The sequence below is a fragment of the Rousettus aegyptiacus genome, unplaced genomic scaffold (assembly GCF_014176215.1).
Source record: "Rousettus aegyptiacus isolate mRouAeg1 unplaced genomic scaffold, mRouAeg1.p scaffold_m13_p_3, whole genome shotgun sequence".
In the NCBI taxonomy this organism is placed as follows: Eukaryota; Metazoa; Chordata; class Mammalia; order Chiroptera; family Pteropodidae; genus Rousettus; species Rousettus aegyptiacus.
Genome location: NW_023416306.1, coordinates 1332439 through 1348010, shown reverse-complemented (window position 1 = coordinate 1348010; position 15572 = coordinate 1332439). Strand labels below are relative to the sequence as shown.

Genomic DNA, 15572 nt, shown 5'->3' with positions numbered 1-15572 from the left:
ATAGACCCACACGAGTACACTCAGCTGACCTGTGACAGAGCTGCACATGTCATGCAACAGAGGGGTGACAGCTTGTTCGACAAATGGTGCCGAGTAACTGGTCACACACAGGCAAAAAACAGAAACAGCCTCGATCTAAAGCTCACGCCTTACATGAAAATGGACAAAAATCGGTCGTCAACCTGAATCTAAGACACGAAACTATGAAAGTTTAAGAGGAAAACAGAATAAACCTCTTTGTCATCTCGGGTTCCCCTGAAAGCTTAGACCTGGCCCCAAAAGCCCAACCCATAAAACGACCAGTCGGTGGCTGAAAACCACCCGTCTGCGGAAGGCGAGGAGGCAGACGAGCTCCGGACGGGAGGGCAGGTGTGCGGGTCGCGAGTCTGGTAAAGGACGCGCGTCGAAAACCCACAGCACGGTCTCCCGACGCGACGGGGGACGACGAGCCGCCCCCATCCGAACACGGGCAGAAGGTCTGGACAGACGCTTCACTGGAGAAGGTCCAGAGGGCAAATCGGCAGGCGCGGAGCCACTCCGCATCATCAGCCGCTGGAAAAATGCCAACCCCAGCCCCGGAGAGGTTCTGTGCCCCACGCATGGGAAAGGTGGACCCTGAAAACCCGCAGGCTGCCAGGCTGGTGGCCACGTGTGGTGGCCAGCCCCGTGCCCTGGCAGGTGCGGGCACGAGGCAGCAGGCACACCGGCGGCCGGCCAGTCCGCACGCTGAGCACGTTGCCCCGCGACCCCACAGCCAGGCACTTACGCAAGAGAGAAACGAGCTCTGTCTGCAAATGCCCCCAACTGGAAACAGCGCCAGGGTCCTGCCACGAGGGACAAACCGGGAACCATCCTCTTGATGGATCACGGCTCGGCGTGGAAAGGAACCAGTTACTGCCGCAGGCTCAGGTGAGCCCAGATCCACTCCACCGGGCACAGGGGCCAGTCTCAGACGGCCGTACACTGCGTGAGTCCTTTGCCTGGCACTCTCCAAAACACAACTATGGGGACAGAGGGCAGATTGGTGGCTGCCAGGGGCGGGCCATGGGCGGGTGACCACGGGGACAGCATGGAGGAGTCCTGGGGTGATGGAACTGCTCTGTACCGTGGATGCCCAGGCCACACGACGGATGATCTCAGCCATCTCTGCAGCTCTGTGTCAACTTGACTGGCAGTTCTGAAAGGCCACACCTGTGGAGGACGTCAGTCCAGGCAAACACAACCGTCCGCATCCTGGGATGCGGCAGGTGGCGGTTCCTGCAGGCGCACCTGGGTGGGTGGGAGGTGCAGGGTGGGGGCTGTCACAGTCACCACTCTATCCTTTGTGTGTCCAAAGACAGAACTGCCACCAATGGAACCGTGACAACCACCGAAGGTAAGATGCGCCCCGCTTCATGGACGCAAAAGCACGGGGACATTTAGAACCAACGAAACACGGCCCGTTGCGCGGAAATCACAGACGTGCGCGAGGGAGGGAGGAGAACGCGCGGAAACGGAAGCGAAGGCGGGGGGCCGGAGGACAGCCACGGCTGCCTGAGGCCCCGGAGCTAAGACCACGGGGACACGGCGGGTGTCTCGGGCCCCCACGCTCGGGAAGGAACAGGCACCGCTGCTGGGGACAGCGCCGGGCCCAGGCGGAGAGAGATCGAAGCCCGGTCCGCGCCCAGGGAGGCCGGCGGCCACTGCGATCCTGGACTGCGGGCCACCGGTCCCGCCCACCGGGCCTCTGGGTCACGGCGCGGGACACTTGACACCCCCTGCGGGCGTCTCCCCATCCGACAGCGGCAAGGCCGCCAAGCCCAGGCCGCGGCCCCCGGACCCGGCGGCCTCTGCCGCTCCTGTCCCCGGCTGCCTCGCCGGCCCCGCCTCCCGCCACGGTCCGGCCGCTGCTTCCAGCGCCCGTCGGGCGCCCCCTCCTGCTCTCCGGCCCTCTGTGGGTTCCCCGGGCTCGCCCAGGCTGTCCGAGGCACATCCAGCCCCCCGTGCACCCGACCAAGTGACGCCAGTCACCGCGCCCCCAGCAGGGCTCCGCGCGTGGGAACGCGCTTACGCAACGCACGCTCTGCACGCACACGCGACGCCCAGGACGCACGGCGGACGGGGGCACGCCTGGGGGCGGGGCGACGCACGGCGGACTCGGGGCACCTCTGGGGAGGGCGGGGGGACGCGCGGTGGCCTGGGAGCACCCGTGGGGGCGGGGTGGGGTCACACCGTGGACTGGGGGCACCCCTGGAGGCCGGGGCAGGGGACCCCAGGGGAAAACGACTTGCCGCGGAACGAGCTCTCATACCCTAATGAGCACACGCCCCCTGCACAAAACCGAATGCGCTCAACACGTAGGACCCCCCCCCCGGGGCCCCCCACTGCGGTAAGACACGGCCGCCAGTACCCGCCTGACCCCCACCGAGAAAGACTCCGAAAGCTGCAGTTTTAAAAAGCTGCCTGGGTTTGCCGGGGCCCCCTGGAAAGGGGACAGCAGCCATGGGGCTGAGCAGAGGGGTCTGCAGGTCCCCGAGTGTGCCGTGTCACAGCCCTGGGAACCGGCCGTGGTGGGATTCCGACAGCCATGCCGACGAAGCGGCACGTGCAGGACGAGATTCAGAAAAACAATTGTTAAGAAAATAAAAAGAGAAGGTCCAGGACGTGGTGTCTCGAGTATCAGACAGACACACGTTGGATTTGGGGGCCTGCCAGGGAGGAGGCGCCCCGGGGAACCCCCAGGTGCTCAGCCAAGACCCAGGGACATCTGTGCCCAGGAGCAGGGCCACCGGGAGGCCATGGCCCGGCCCCCACCTCAGCAGTCCCCAGACCCTGCGGGGGGCCTGCCTGGAGCTCGCAAACGTTTTCACTCAGAGCTCAGCATTCAGGGATACGAGGAAACCGAACCGAGTGATGACGCCGCCTTACAGAAGACGGGAGAGCGGACCCGCAGGGGACCCGAACCACAGACACACAGCACCTGGTCCCAACTGTGTGACGGGCAGAACTTCGCCCCCCCCACCCCGGAAAAAAAAATCACGTCTTGGGAACATGGCCAGAGCGGATGAGAAGATCTGTGAGCTGGAAAATAACTCGGGACAAAACATCCAGTTTGAAGCATGAAAAGAAAAAAACCCAGGAAGTCAGAAGAGAAAAAGTCACTAGAATGTGTATGTGGCCTGGGGGGAGCATGGCACACATGTGACAGGGGCCTCCCGAAGACGAGCTGAGGGAGCGACGGCGCAGTGGCCAGCAGCTCCCCAAGCTGACCAGACAGGAGGCGCGTGAAGAAGGGGACCCCAGTAAGAGGCGGGGGAGCCCGAGGAGGTAACGTGTGCGAGTGAATGTGCAGCCGCTATTTAAAACAGCAGCGACTAAAGGGCCGGTGGGGGGCCCTCGCGCTGGAAAGCGTGAGGCAGGGTGAGCGTCGCCATCTCCAGCCCTCGAGACAACAGTATACAGTCTTATAAGAGCCACGGAAACGGGGGGTGGAAAATAAAACAAGAAAACACTTGATTCAACCCAAAAGAAGGCGAAGGACTGAGAGACAGCAGCAGATCAGCGGGACAAATGGCAAACACCGAGTGCGCTGGACGATGGAACCCCAAAATACCGCTAATGAAACGTGCCTGGACTTAATAGTCCAGCAAAAAATTAAAGTTTGTTAAGACGGGATTTAAAACCACAACCCAGGAGATGGCCTTAAACGCAGGACAAGGAGAGCTGGAAAGCCACGGACGGGAAATGCCGCACCCCGTCAACGCCGAAGACACCGGGGTCGCCGGACGGCGGCACACGGGCTTCGCGGCGAGAAACGCACCTGCTTGTCCCGAAGGGCGCTTCGCACAGGTCAGAGGACTAATTCCACGGGAAGACAAAACAAGCCTGCAGTCGGCACCCACCCGAATCCAAACCTCGGAACAGCGGGTGGCACTAAAGGAGCAACGGGCAAACGGGACCCCGCGGCCAGCCCTCTCCTCGGCCACCCCGGGGGGCTCCCAGCAGATCCGAGCGAGTGTGCGAGACGTGACTCAATCACTTGCGGCTCATCGGGCTGGGCCATGCGATCAGCACACTGCCGAGCCACGAACGAAGTGGCCTGAGGTGACCCGCCACCGCGAGGGTCTAAGAAATTAGAACAAAAAGATGGCTGGAAACCCTGAGACGTGTTCGGAAATGAAGCAACACACCGCTGCATGACCCAAGGATCCAAAAACAAACAAACAAACAAACGTCAGTGCATTAAAAACCGCCAGTAACGCAATAACGAAAACGCGGCGTATCAAAGTGCGCAGGGCGGACGCGGCTGCTCGAAGGCTCAGGAGGCGACGATCTGACGTGGCTTAAAAACGAGGAGCGAGCAGGCTGAACTCGAGGAAACCACGCGTAAAGTGAAATTAAAACACACTTAGGTGTATGTAATAGAGGAAAAAATCCATAGCTTGGTTCTCTGAAAAGAAGAGGTTGATGGAAAATCATACCAAGTCTGAACGAAGGGGGAAAAAAAAAACGGAAAAGACACAAATTTATAGTATGAAGAACACAACACAGCCAATTCTAAAAACAGGGTCAGCACTCTTATAGTAAAGGCCAGAGAGTGAGGCTTTTAGGCTGTTTGGGCCACATCTGGCTTCTGGTACACACACTTCTTCATTTTTTATTTAAAACAAAAAACAAACGAACCAGCTCTTTAAAAGTAGAAACGGCGCCCTTAGTGCGTGAGCTGGACAAAAACAGGCCATGGGACAGGGCCGCCCATATCACGGTGTGCGGCTCCCTGCTACAGACGTCACGAAACGGACGAGCACGGTACACACACGTCACATCACCGCGTCACACACCTGAAATAACACAACACTGCATGTCGACCGTAATTGAAAAGTGAATTTAAACACAGGCGCTCTCACGAGGACATCAAGATCAAACTCACGCCAGCAGATCTGGACATTCGCGGGCGCCGACCAGCTCCGGGAGAAACACAGCTCCACAGAACAGGCACGAGGACAGGTCTGAAGCCGTCCTCCCCGGGAGGAACACGGGCCCCGCGGGCTTCCCCTGCGGCCGTCCTCCCCGGGAAGGACGCAGACCCCGCGGGCTTCCCCTGCGACCGTCCTCCCCGGGAAGGACGTGCACCCCGCGGGCTTCCCCTGCGACGTCCGTTGGGCATTTAAGGAGGAAATGGCATGACCTTACACAAACGCTTCCAGGTCATTTAAAGAAAAAGAGGGAACAAATTCTCTATTCATTTTATAAAGCCAGGAAGCCTGGACGGCAAACTGTGAGACATCGCTGTAAAGGAAAATTAGAGGGCACGCGCTCTCGTTGACACGGCGGCAAAAGTTCTACGGAAGGTGTCAGCAAACCAGAAAAGCTTGGGTTCACCCCACGTGCTGGCCGCCGCACTGTGCTGCCGCCCCAGGCCCTGGCCGGAGGGCCCGCCCTCACTGCTGAGGGTGTGGCCGTCTGCACGGTGTGTGCTGTCTGTGGGGGCACGCGACAGGTCCCCTAATGCTGAGGCTGGAGCTCAGGGCAACAAGGGGGCACCCTCTGCGCAGTGCCCATGCTCGGTGCTGAGGGTCTGGCCACGGGGGGTGGTGGGTCCTCCACCTGCTGGACCCCGGGCAGTGCGCCTGCCTCTTGCGCCTGAGGCCCCGTTGGGAGCTGAACACCAAAACGCCAAGAAGGGCTTCTCATCTCAGGACAGTCCCCTCCCGAAGAACAAAAACCAAATAACCAGGAAGCTGAACCCAGAGGCCTGCGAAAAGGGCACTCCAGCAGCTAGGCCGAGCCCGTGCCAGGAAGGCAAGGTCGTTTGTTTTTGTAATATTCAAAAACAATCCATGTGATTTAGAACGCTAAGAAGAGGAAAACGACGTGACCTTTTCGACTGCAGAGAAAGGGCTTTCGTTAAAATTTGACACTTACGTGTTTATGGGGAGAAAAAACTCTTAGCCTAGGAAACGAAAGGAATTTCCTTAATCTGATAAAAGTGAATCGCAAAAAAAGCCGACAGCAAACATCTTACTTAGAGATGAAACAGAGAAAGCGTTTCCTGAGTCCGGCAGTGTGACCAGGGCAGACGGGAGTTCTAGCTGGTACCGTCAGGCAAGAAAGGAAATAAAATGGTTAAGAATAGAAACAAAGAAATAAAAATTGTTATTTTTACCAAATGACATGATTATGTATGAGGAAATCCACAAGAATCTGCAGGTAAACTACTACAGTAAGTAAGTTAATTTAGGAGGCCAGATTTTAAAAAATAATCCAATTTGTTCTTATATACTAGCAAAATTTTTTTTAAAAATTAAATTACCTGTAGATTAGAACGAAAAATGAATTTCTAGAAATCTAACAAAAGATGTGTAAACAACTACAAAATATTCCCAAGGAAAACTGAAAAAGATGTAAACGGAGGGATACGCCCATATTGTAAAGATAATCAGGTTCACCCCAGACTCATCTACGAAGTCAGTGAAATCCCAGCCAAACGCCAGCAGGAATCTGTGTGGAATTTGACAAACGGATTCTGAAAGGCACATAAAAATGCAAACGGCAGCCGAGACGAGGCGACTGTGAGGGAAAAAACCCGAAAGATGGACAACGTGCAGAGATCGGGAGAGTGGCATCACCACGTGGGCAGAGAGGCCGTGAAAGGGAGCGGAGGTCGGCAGACCGCGTGCATCCGGCCACCGACAGAGGGGACAGACGCCACGGCACAGGGACAGGGAAGGTGTGCGGGCCATCGACACGGGCGGAGCCTCGGGAGGGTTAACGGGGCACGGCGTAAACCCCGAGCCCCAAGTCCCAGCGCACCGAGAGCGATCCCACGTGGACACAGAAGTAAAGCCTTCCCCGAAACCAGGACAGTCAGAATCTCGACTGCGAAAGGAGAAAAGCGGACGAGCGGAAGAGGGGAAGGCGAGGAAGCACCCGTGGGTGTTGCGTTAGGCTCTATGTACTCACATACGCGTAAGTTCTCAGTGCTGACTGTGAGCAGGGCCTAAAAGCAGGGCCCCCGCCGCAATGACTGAGCCTCACGCCGAGGTCCTGGCCGCCACGTGCCGCCCCCGCCGGAAGCAGAGAGGCTCCTACCAGGCCGAGGAGCGGAGCGTGCGAGATCAGCTGCTCTGCTGCACCAGACGATCTGAAACATGCTTTGGAGCGAAAACCTCCACACGAACACTAAATGAATAACCGCGATGAACGAAGGGACACAATGGCGCCCTCCCCCACGAAAGGCGGCCAGCCGACAAACGCAGAGGGGTCGCGAGTACACACTGACCCACTACGGCCGCACGGTCTCTTGTCGCAAAGGGGAAGCGGGAGCTTTACCGGCAGGGGTCCCCGGAAGTGCGTGATCCAAGGCAACGTCCCCAGCACCGAGCCACGCTGGCACCACGGCAGGGACGCGGCCTCGCGTCTGTTTAATTCCAGTCGAAACGCACAGCCTGCAGCCGATTGCGAGACAAAACCGGACAGACCCAGACAGAGGGACGTCCTGCAAAGTAACTGGACCACGCTCTTCGAAAAGGAGAGCGTTGCGCAGGGTGGAGGCCGCTCTAGAATGGTGCGACCACGGACCACGGCCGCAAAGTCCACAAAGTGCAGAGCGTGACTGGACCCCGCGCCAGCCCCGAAACAGCGCGTCGCCGTGAAGGACAATACTGCGACAACGGGAGAGGTTCGGACGTGGGTCACGTAGGCACTAAGCTGAAATCGGATGTCCTACGTTTTGAACACTACTGTGTTTTTGGAAGAGAATGTCCTCGTTCGTAAGAAACATCCAGTATTTGAGGGTAAAAGGGCATAATCTCTGCAACTGGCTCTCAAATGGTTCAGAAAAAGAAATACATACATATGTAAAGAGAAAAAGAATGATAAAGCCCATGTGGCGAATTCTTACCGGTGAGTGAGCGAAGGATATACAGGATCCTCTGTACTTACCTTGAAAGATTTCTATAAATCTAAAATGATTATAAATTAATTTTTTTAAGACTACGTAGAGGAACATCACAATGATTTTTGAGGCACAGAAAGATTTCTTTAAACAAAATATGAAAACCGTCATCGATAAGGAGACAACATTAGTAAATGTCATCGCGTCAAAACTGTACCGAGACGATGAGACGGCGAGGGCAGCGGGGGAGGGGCACTCGGCGCTCACGTGGAGCTGTGAGAAGACGACGACTCACTCACTCTGCAGAGGCCGGACAAGAGACTGCGACAGGCTCCTTACAGAGAAGCCATCGAAGGGCTGCGACCGTGAAAAGGCGCCGCCGTCACCGCCCGAGACGGAAATTCAGCGTCGTCCCCCCGAGGGACTCGGCGCCGAGCTGCGGGCGCGCAGCGGTGCCCTCGGCAGCGTCCCCCGTCCCCCCCACGTCAGCGGGCACGCGAAGCCCCGCAGAAGGGCCATGCCGACGAGGAGGAGACCCCAGTCACGGCGGCAGGCGAAGCCTCACGCCAGCCGTCGAACACGGTCACACGTCAGAAAGAGTGCGAGGGAGGAGAATGGAAAACGAACAGCAGCGGAGCGGAACGGGGCTGCAGGGAAGGGCAGCGAACACGAAGGAAGAGTCGCGGGACCCCTCGATCCAACGCCTGGACGGGGGAAAGGAGAAACGTTAACAAGCAAACAGAGCCTCGGCGTCCTCGGGGACAAAAACGTAGCTGACCGAAGTTCTCGGGGAGGGGCACGGAGACAAGAAATAGCGGCCTGAGCACACACGTCCGGAAACGCGGCACCCCCTGTGCAGAGGAGGCACAGAGAGAGCGGCACGAGGTCCGTCGCGATCGGAGGTGAAAACCGAAAGGGACAAGACACGGGGCACAGGGAGGGACACGCGGGAATGGCCAGCGTCCCGTGAGAGGAGTGGCCGCCCAGAGGCACGAGGGTGATGCCGAGCGAGGCAGGAAGCCTCCGCCAGCCCGGGGTTCGACGGCCGGCACAGGGAGGCGGCAGCGGCGCCTCGGCAACCGAGTAATTTTACTGCACACGAATCATACTTCGATGAGCTGCATCTTTTGGAGAAAGACCTTTACATAATTGTAGAATCGCAGAAGCCCTTTCTACGATTTTTCAGAGTTCACTACTAGTCCGTCGCTGGGACCACAGAAATAGTAAAGGCAGTTCTGCGAGCGGAGGGGGGGGCAATGTCAGGTCTATGCGAAGGGTGGAGAGCAGGGGGCACGCACGAGCAAACTGAAAGGGTTGGTTCCATATTTTAAATGTCTTTGAAAGAAAATGGGACCTCCACATCGAAAAGAAAGAGAACCTTGGCCCATACTTTACACTTTATACAAAAATTAACTCAAAATGAGCTGCAAACTAAGCCATAAAAATCTAGACGTCCGCGGCCGCACCACCCTGAACGCGCCCGATCCCGTCTGATCACGGAAGCTGAGCAGGGTCGAGCCTGGGTGGTACCTGGATGGGAGACCACCCAGGAAGACCAGGTGCTGCGGGCGTAAAAAATAAAATAAAAAAACAAGGGATTGTAAGCTGACAAGGTCCTTGCAACCTGTGAGGTCAACCAAGGGCTGCCTCGCCTATAGAGAAAAAACAATCCAGAAGAAAACATAGGGAAGAAAATCCTGTAACCTTGTTGGGCGAAAACCTAAATACAGCAGCAAAGCATAATCTGTAAGAAAACTTACTCGTCATTTAACTTCGCCAAAATATTACAAATGTCTATGAAAGGCACTATGACAGAGTTTGGGCGCGTGCTCATGATGTCAAACACACACCTCCCACAGGACCACCGCCTGGCTGCCGAGCCCATGCGTCCAGTGGGACTGGACGCTCAAGGCCGGGCGGCACCTGCACGCGACGCCTGCGACGGCTTCGTCCGCGGCTGCGAGAAGCTCGACCCCTCGCGAGGGACAAACTGACAGACGCCGGTCCCGCCACACGACGCGGCACCAAGCAGCAAGAAAGGGCGACCACGCGCTCGCGCAGCCCGGACGCACCTCGGACGCTCTCCGGCTCTGCGCGACGGCGGCCGGGCGGGAAGGGGAGGCAGTGACTGCGAAGGGCCCACGAGGGAGTTCCCAGGGCGAGGACACGGTTCCGCGTCTTGGCCGTGGAAGCGATCGCGTGACGTGAGCATTTATTGAAACTCAGAGAACTCGGACCCCGAAGTGCAAATTTTCCTGTCCTTATTAAAAGTGACTAGACGTGGGTTAAAAAGGCACCTTGGCTGTTCAAGCAAAAACGGCATCACGTTACAAGGCTTATAGCACACAAAGAGGCAAAACATGCGGCAGTAACTGCGTCAAGGACAAGAGGTGGGGACCGGACCGGACGCGCGCAGGTGAAGACTCGAGCGGCACGTGGGGACGGATGGGCCTGGGAAAGCAGCCCGGGGCGCACGCACCCCCAGCTCCGGCACGGAGGGGGTGCGCCCCTCGGGTGAGCCGTGGGGCTGAGCAGGGGAACCGGGAGAAGTCGATCCAAAAGGCGCTGGGAAAATGGGGCGTGGGGGCGGGGCGGGATAAAAAGCAAATCGCGAGACGATAAGACCTGAACCTAACCCCGTCGAAAATCACATCAAATGTACGTGCTCTAAAGACCCAAGTGAAAGGCAGACGGCCAGTCTGGATAAAAACACAAATCTCTCTCACGTGCACCTGTAAGAAACGCTCCTTAAGACACAGGTAGATTCAAGTGAAAAGATGGGGTGAGCTCACGCCACGAAACCCTCAACACGAGGGAGCTGGAGCGGCTACTCTGGTCTCCCAGGCGGCCGGGCATGGGTGAATTCCAGGAAAGACACACGTTGCCACGTCTGCGGCAGGTCGGGAGAGGATCCCGAATAGCGCTGCACCTCAAGAATCGAACTCGCCCTTAAAAGCCTCCCCACGATCATCACCGACAGGACCGTACGGCCCGGCCGCTCCGCCGGTGGGCGAATCCTAGGGAGAGGGGGACGCGGGGCGGGAGCGTCCTGACCCCAGCGCCAGACAGAGGCGCCGTGAGGGGACCGCGGGCGGCTCGACTCCCGGCCGCGAGCGGAGACGCAAAACCCCGTGAAGCCACGGCGAGCCGAGCCCGGCAGCGTGAAAACGCCGCGATGCCTGGTAACCCGGGAGCGCGAGGACGGGCGGCTGGGGGGAAACCCGCTTCGCTAGGCGGACCGAAAAAAACAAACAAACCTGATGAACTTCAGACCTCGTTCGTGATTTAAAAGAAAAGGAAAAAAAAACAACTCAAAACACGAGTGCCTGCTGGGCAGCTGGGAGTGACACGTGCGCCTGTCCCATGAGCCGGGAGCCCCACGCCGCGGGCCGGGGGGGACGCACATCCACAGCGTGGGGCCGAGGACCCACACTCAGGCCGCATGTGATCCCGCACAGAGATTCCGGAAGAAGCGGGCGGGGCGCGCCCAGGACGCTTTTCAGGGGAGCGAGGCGTTCTGCGTGCTGACCGACCGGGCTCGATGACAGTTACCACGCTCGTCGCCTGCATGCTTCATAGCAGGACACTTTATTGCACGTGACACTTTCATAAGCAAAAGCAGGAGAGAAAAGGCAGGTCTGGTCCCTGCAAGTCTCAGAGGCACCCTGCGACGAGAGAGTCCAGACTCCGTTTCTGGGACCTTCTATAACAGCCAAAGGATCCACGGTGACAGGAAGCAGACCCAGGCTGCCCAGATGGGGAGGGCGGCCGGGTGGGGGTGCGCGAGCTGCCCCGCCTCTGACGGTGCCCGTGGCTCGGATGCCCTTCACGCCCACTCCATTACGGCGCACAGCTGCGCCCCAGTAACACGGGTGTGCAAGCCCTCGGGGCGGCCTGGGGCCAGGCCAGCCTCCTGGGTCCCTGGTGGGACAGACCCACCAGGATGGCACCTCCTTGGCCTACTGGGGCTGCGGCCTTAGAAGGGAGAACACGCCCCCGCCCAAGGCCCCAGCTCCACCTGGGTCCCACCCCAGCCAGGCCAGGGACAAATATGCCCAGTGGCTGGGCTGGGCTCCAATGGTAAGGCCACCTGGGACCCGGGCCAGGAGCCCATGTGTGGTGGCGGGGACTAGGGTTTGCAGAAGAAACCCGGCCTTCTCCCCCCTTCCACGTGGGGCCCCCGAGTGACCCTCGACAGGCACCCTGTTGGCTGAGCAGGGGGTCCCACAGCTGCTGGCCAGGTGTTCCCCGCACCTCGGCCCCCACCTGTCAGGCAGGGCGGCGGCAGCGCTGCCCTCAGGGCCTGGCCCGGGCTGGCTCGCACACGCTCCCCGCCCTCCGCGCGAGCACACAGGAGCCCGGGGCGAGCCGGGGACAGGTGTGCGGCCGCGTGCCAGGAGGCGCCCCAGCGGCTGTCCCGCATCCGGGAGCTGGCACGGCTGGGCGGAGGCTCGAACCTTCCCGAGGGCACCGCTGCCGTGACAGGCCGGTCCCACGGCGCTGGGCCCGGAGCTCAGCGACGGGCACCCGAATCCCCCACCACAGACCGGCTTCTGCGGGACAGCGGGCTGACCCAGGGACCTGGCCGTCCCTCGGGGGGCAAGGGAGGCCAGGCCACACAGGGGCTGGTGTCCTGGGGCACCCGCACGGCACCCCTGGGGGTCGCGGACACGGAAGGGGTTAACGTGGCCGCTGGTGTGTACTGGGCAGGCCCGCCTCGTCTCAGGCACCGACAGGGAGCGGCATCTGCATGGGCCAGGGGGCGCCGAGCCTGGAGTCAGGTCCCCACAGGAGTGCCGGCCCAGGCGGCGGCAGTGGGGGACGCGGAGGCCGTCAGGCCGCGAGGGGCTCCTCCCCGCACAGAACCGTGACGGGGGCCTGGCTGGCACCAGCACCCCGCCCAACCTGCAGCCTCGCTCCCTTGGCAGGGGTGACACGGGCCACCCAGCCACGACGGAGAACTCGCTCAGAGTCCTTGCCGTCTGCCTCCCCCAGTGTGAGCGCACTCACGTCGGCCTCCGCTGCTCTCAGCCTGTGGGTGCAGAGGCCACCCCAGGAGCGTGGAGACCATGGGGCAGACCCCTTACCGCGCCGGGGCGCCCTCTGTGCCGCCCAGCCCAGGGCCGACACCGATCCCCACAACCCCTCTGCCTAGACCTGTGGACACGCACCAGCTCACGAGCACTCAGGAGCTGGACCAGGGGCTGCCCTGGGCCCCAGAGGGGGCCGGGCCACACGCACAACGGGCACAGGGGGCGCAGAGAGCCCCACTGGGGGGTCTGACTGGCCCATCAACACCCCCAGTTGGGGCCTTTGCGGTGGCATTACTCCTGACAGCAACAAATGAGACATGAGCCACCGTCCTTCGACGGGGCCCCAGAATCATCGCCATGGGAGACGCACAGGCCGAAACGGGCGGGAAGCGCAGGGGTCAGCTCCGCCTGCAGCTCCGCCTGCAGCTCCGCCTGCAGCTCCGCCTGCGGCATTAAACCCTGGACTCCCAGGACTAGAGGCCGCAGTGTGGGAGCGGCCAGCACTTCTCCACCAGGCGGGGCTGCAGGCGGGGTCCCGCTCAGGGGCTGCTGGTCAAGACTCTCGGAGGTCACTCTGGCCAACCACTCCCCTGGCCGGTGGGGAAACTGAGGCCGGGAAGGAGAAGAGACCCGCGTGTCCCCGTGCCACAGCCTGGCCTCACACGGCCCGGGCCCCACCACACGGACGGCCCTGCCGACCCTCGTCGCCGCTCGGAGGCCCGAGGGTGTGAGGGTGCCCTGACCCGGCCAGGCCAGCTCGGAGGGAGCCTGGGATACGGGGCCGGCGCCTGACGGGCAGTCAGCCTTTGGGGACAGGGACCCCCCACGCCCGCTTGCCCCACGGCCCCCCCAACTGTGCTCCGACCGTCTTCCCAGCATGCTCGTCGCCCAGTGATGCCAGCAACGTCACTGCCAATAACCCAGATTCTAACCAAGAACTAACGCCCCCCCCCCGCCTGCCCCACTTACAGCCTCGCAGAGGAGAGAACCCCCACGGCAGCATCCCGGGCCAAGTGGGGGCAGGGCCGAGGCCACCCCAGCCCACCCCGCCTGCTGCCCCGGCCGCTGCCCCAGGAGGGGAGGCCAGGGGCTCTGAAGGCCGCGGGGCTCCCTCTTGCCCCCCGAGGCACGGGCGAGCCCCTGCAGGCACATGGCTCTGGGCCGGGCCTGCACCCCTGGCCTCTGCGGGACTCAGTGCCCGGTCTGCGGCCGGGGGGTGCGGGTTGCTGAGAAGACCCAAACCCTACCGAGGCAGGGGGGCAGCTCGGCCTCCCTCCCCAACCCTGGCCTTCCCGTGGCCCCCATCCCACTGGCTCCTCGGGAATGCCAAGGACTCAGGTGGGCCCCACCTGCCCAGGTGAGGAGCGGGCTCAAGGCCTGTCCAGCCGGAGAAGCAGGTGCACTCAGACTGGCTGCGGCACCGGCCCCAGCAACCCCGGCACCTGACAGTATCTCACCGTCCCAGACCCGCCACGGCCCAAGGCCACGCTGGCTGGAGGGGGCGCCACGAAGGGAGCGGCCCCAGGAGAGAGATGTGCAAGCCCGGGCCCCCAACAGGCAGCCCCCGGCCCGGGCCCTGACCCCGCCAGAGCCCTGTCCACCAGGAGGGCGGGGAGTGCCCGATGCCGTGGGGGTCTGCCGCCCTGCGCCTGGGCCCCTGCGGCCCATGCTCCGGGCAGGGGGCCCCACGCGGCTCTTCCCCACCCTCCCGGGTGGCTGTCTCCGCTCGCCGGCTCTTGGGCCTTCCCTCTGCCACGGGAAGGGAGCGTCGAGGCCAGCAGAGGTGGCCTGCGTGCTGGCACCGTGCGGGACCCGTGCGAGTGTGAGCACACACAGAGAAAGCAATGACTTCCAGGGAACCACCCCTCGAGGCCCTGCTGGGGTGCCCAGGGCAGTGCCTTCCCCGCGGCTCTGAGAGGGACCACACGAGCCAGCCCAGAGGCCAAGGCCCAGCCGACCGGTCCTGACCACTCCTGGGGACGCAGCTGTCCCAGGGTCCCGGGTCCCTCTGCCCAGCACCCCAGCGCTGATGGGGGAGCATGTGCCTGGAGGTCCAGGAGCAGACGAGGGAGGAAGGGCAGCGGTGTCTGCCCCACCTGGGCACGAGGATGTGGGGCACGGCGGGGAAGGAAGAGTCCCCGCTCGGCCCCCAGGGCCCCAGCTCTGGCTGTCACTCCCGCTGGCACCACGTGTCCGGATCCAGTCCACGGGACACGGGCCCTGCATGCAAATCAGGGCAGGCAGTGGGCCCAGGCTCACAGCCAGTTTTCGGGGAACACAGAAGGCAGGGGACACCTGATCAGGGGCCCCGACTATGGGACCCTGTGCTTGGCAAATCAAAAGCGTCTCCGGGGACCTTGGCGCCGTGACGCAGTCTGCAACACCAGGCCTTTCACACGAGGGCCTCTCGGGTTTGCACGTCTCAAACAGGAGAGCCCCCCCCCAGCCTGAGGGAGCAGCTCTTCACTCCAGCAGGCAGTTTCTGGGCCTGTCCCGTGGCACTGGGCCCTGGGAGGCGGCAGCGAATGGGACGGGTCCAGGGGGCTCTTTGGCCGCGCTGAGAGGCAAGACCATGCAGGTGGAGAAAGGGCTGAGGGCAAAGGTAACGGAAACGGGCCCGCTGGGCGCTCGTGGGCACTTCACGGAGAGGGGCCCTGAGGCCT

General features: G+C 61.3%; 1 protein-coding gene and 1 pseudogene across 8 annotated transcripts in view; one reads left to right on the top strand and one right to left on the bottom strand.

The window, feature by feature from the left end:
- Positions 1-15572, bottom strand: part of NACC2 (NACC family member 2) — a 60289-nt gene that overhangs the window by 12544 nt on the left and 32173 nt on the right. The window lies entirely within an intron of this gene.
- Positions 9329-9447, top strand: LOC118601202 (annotated as a pseudogene).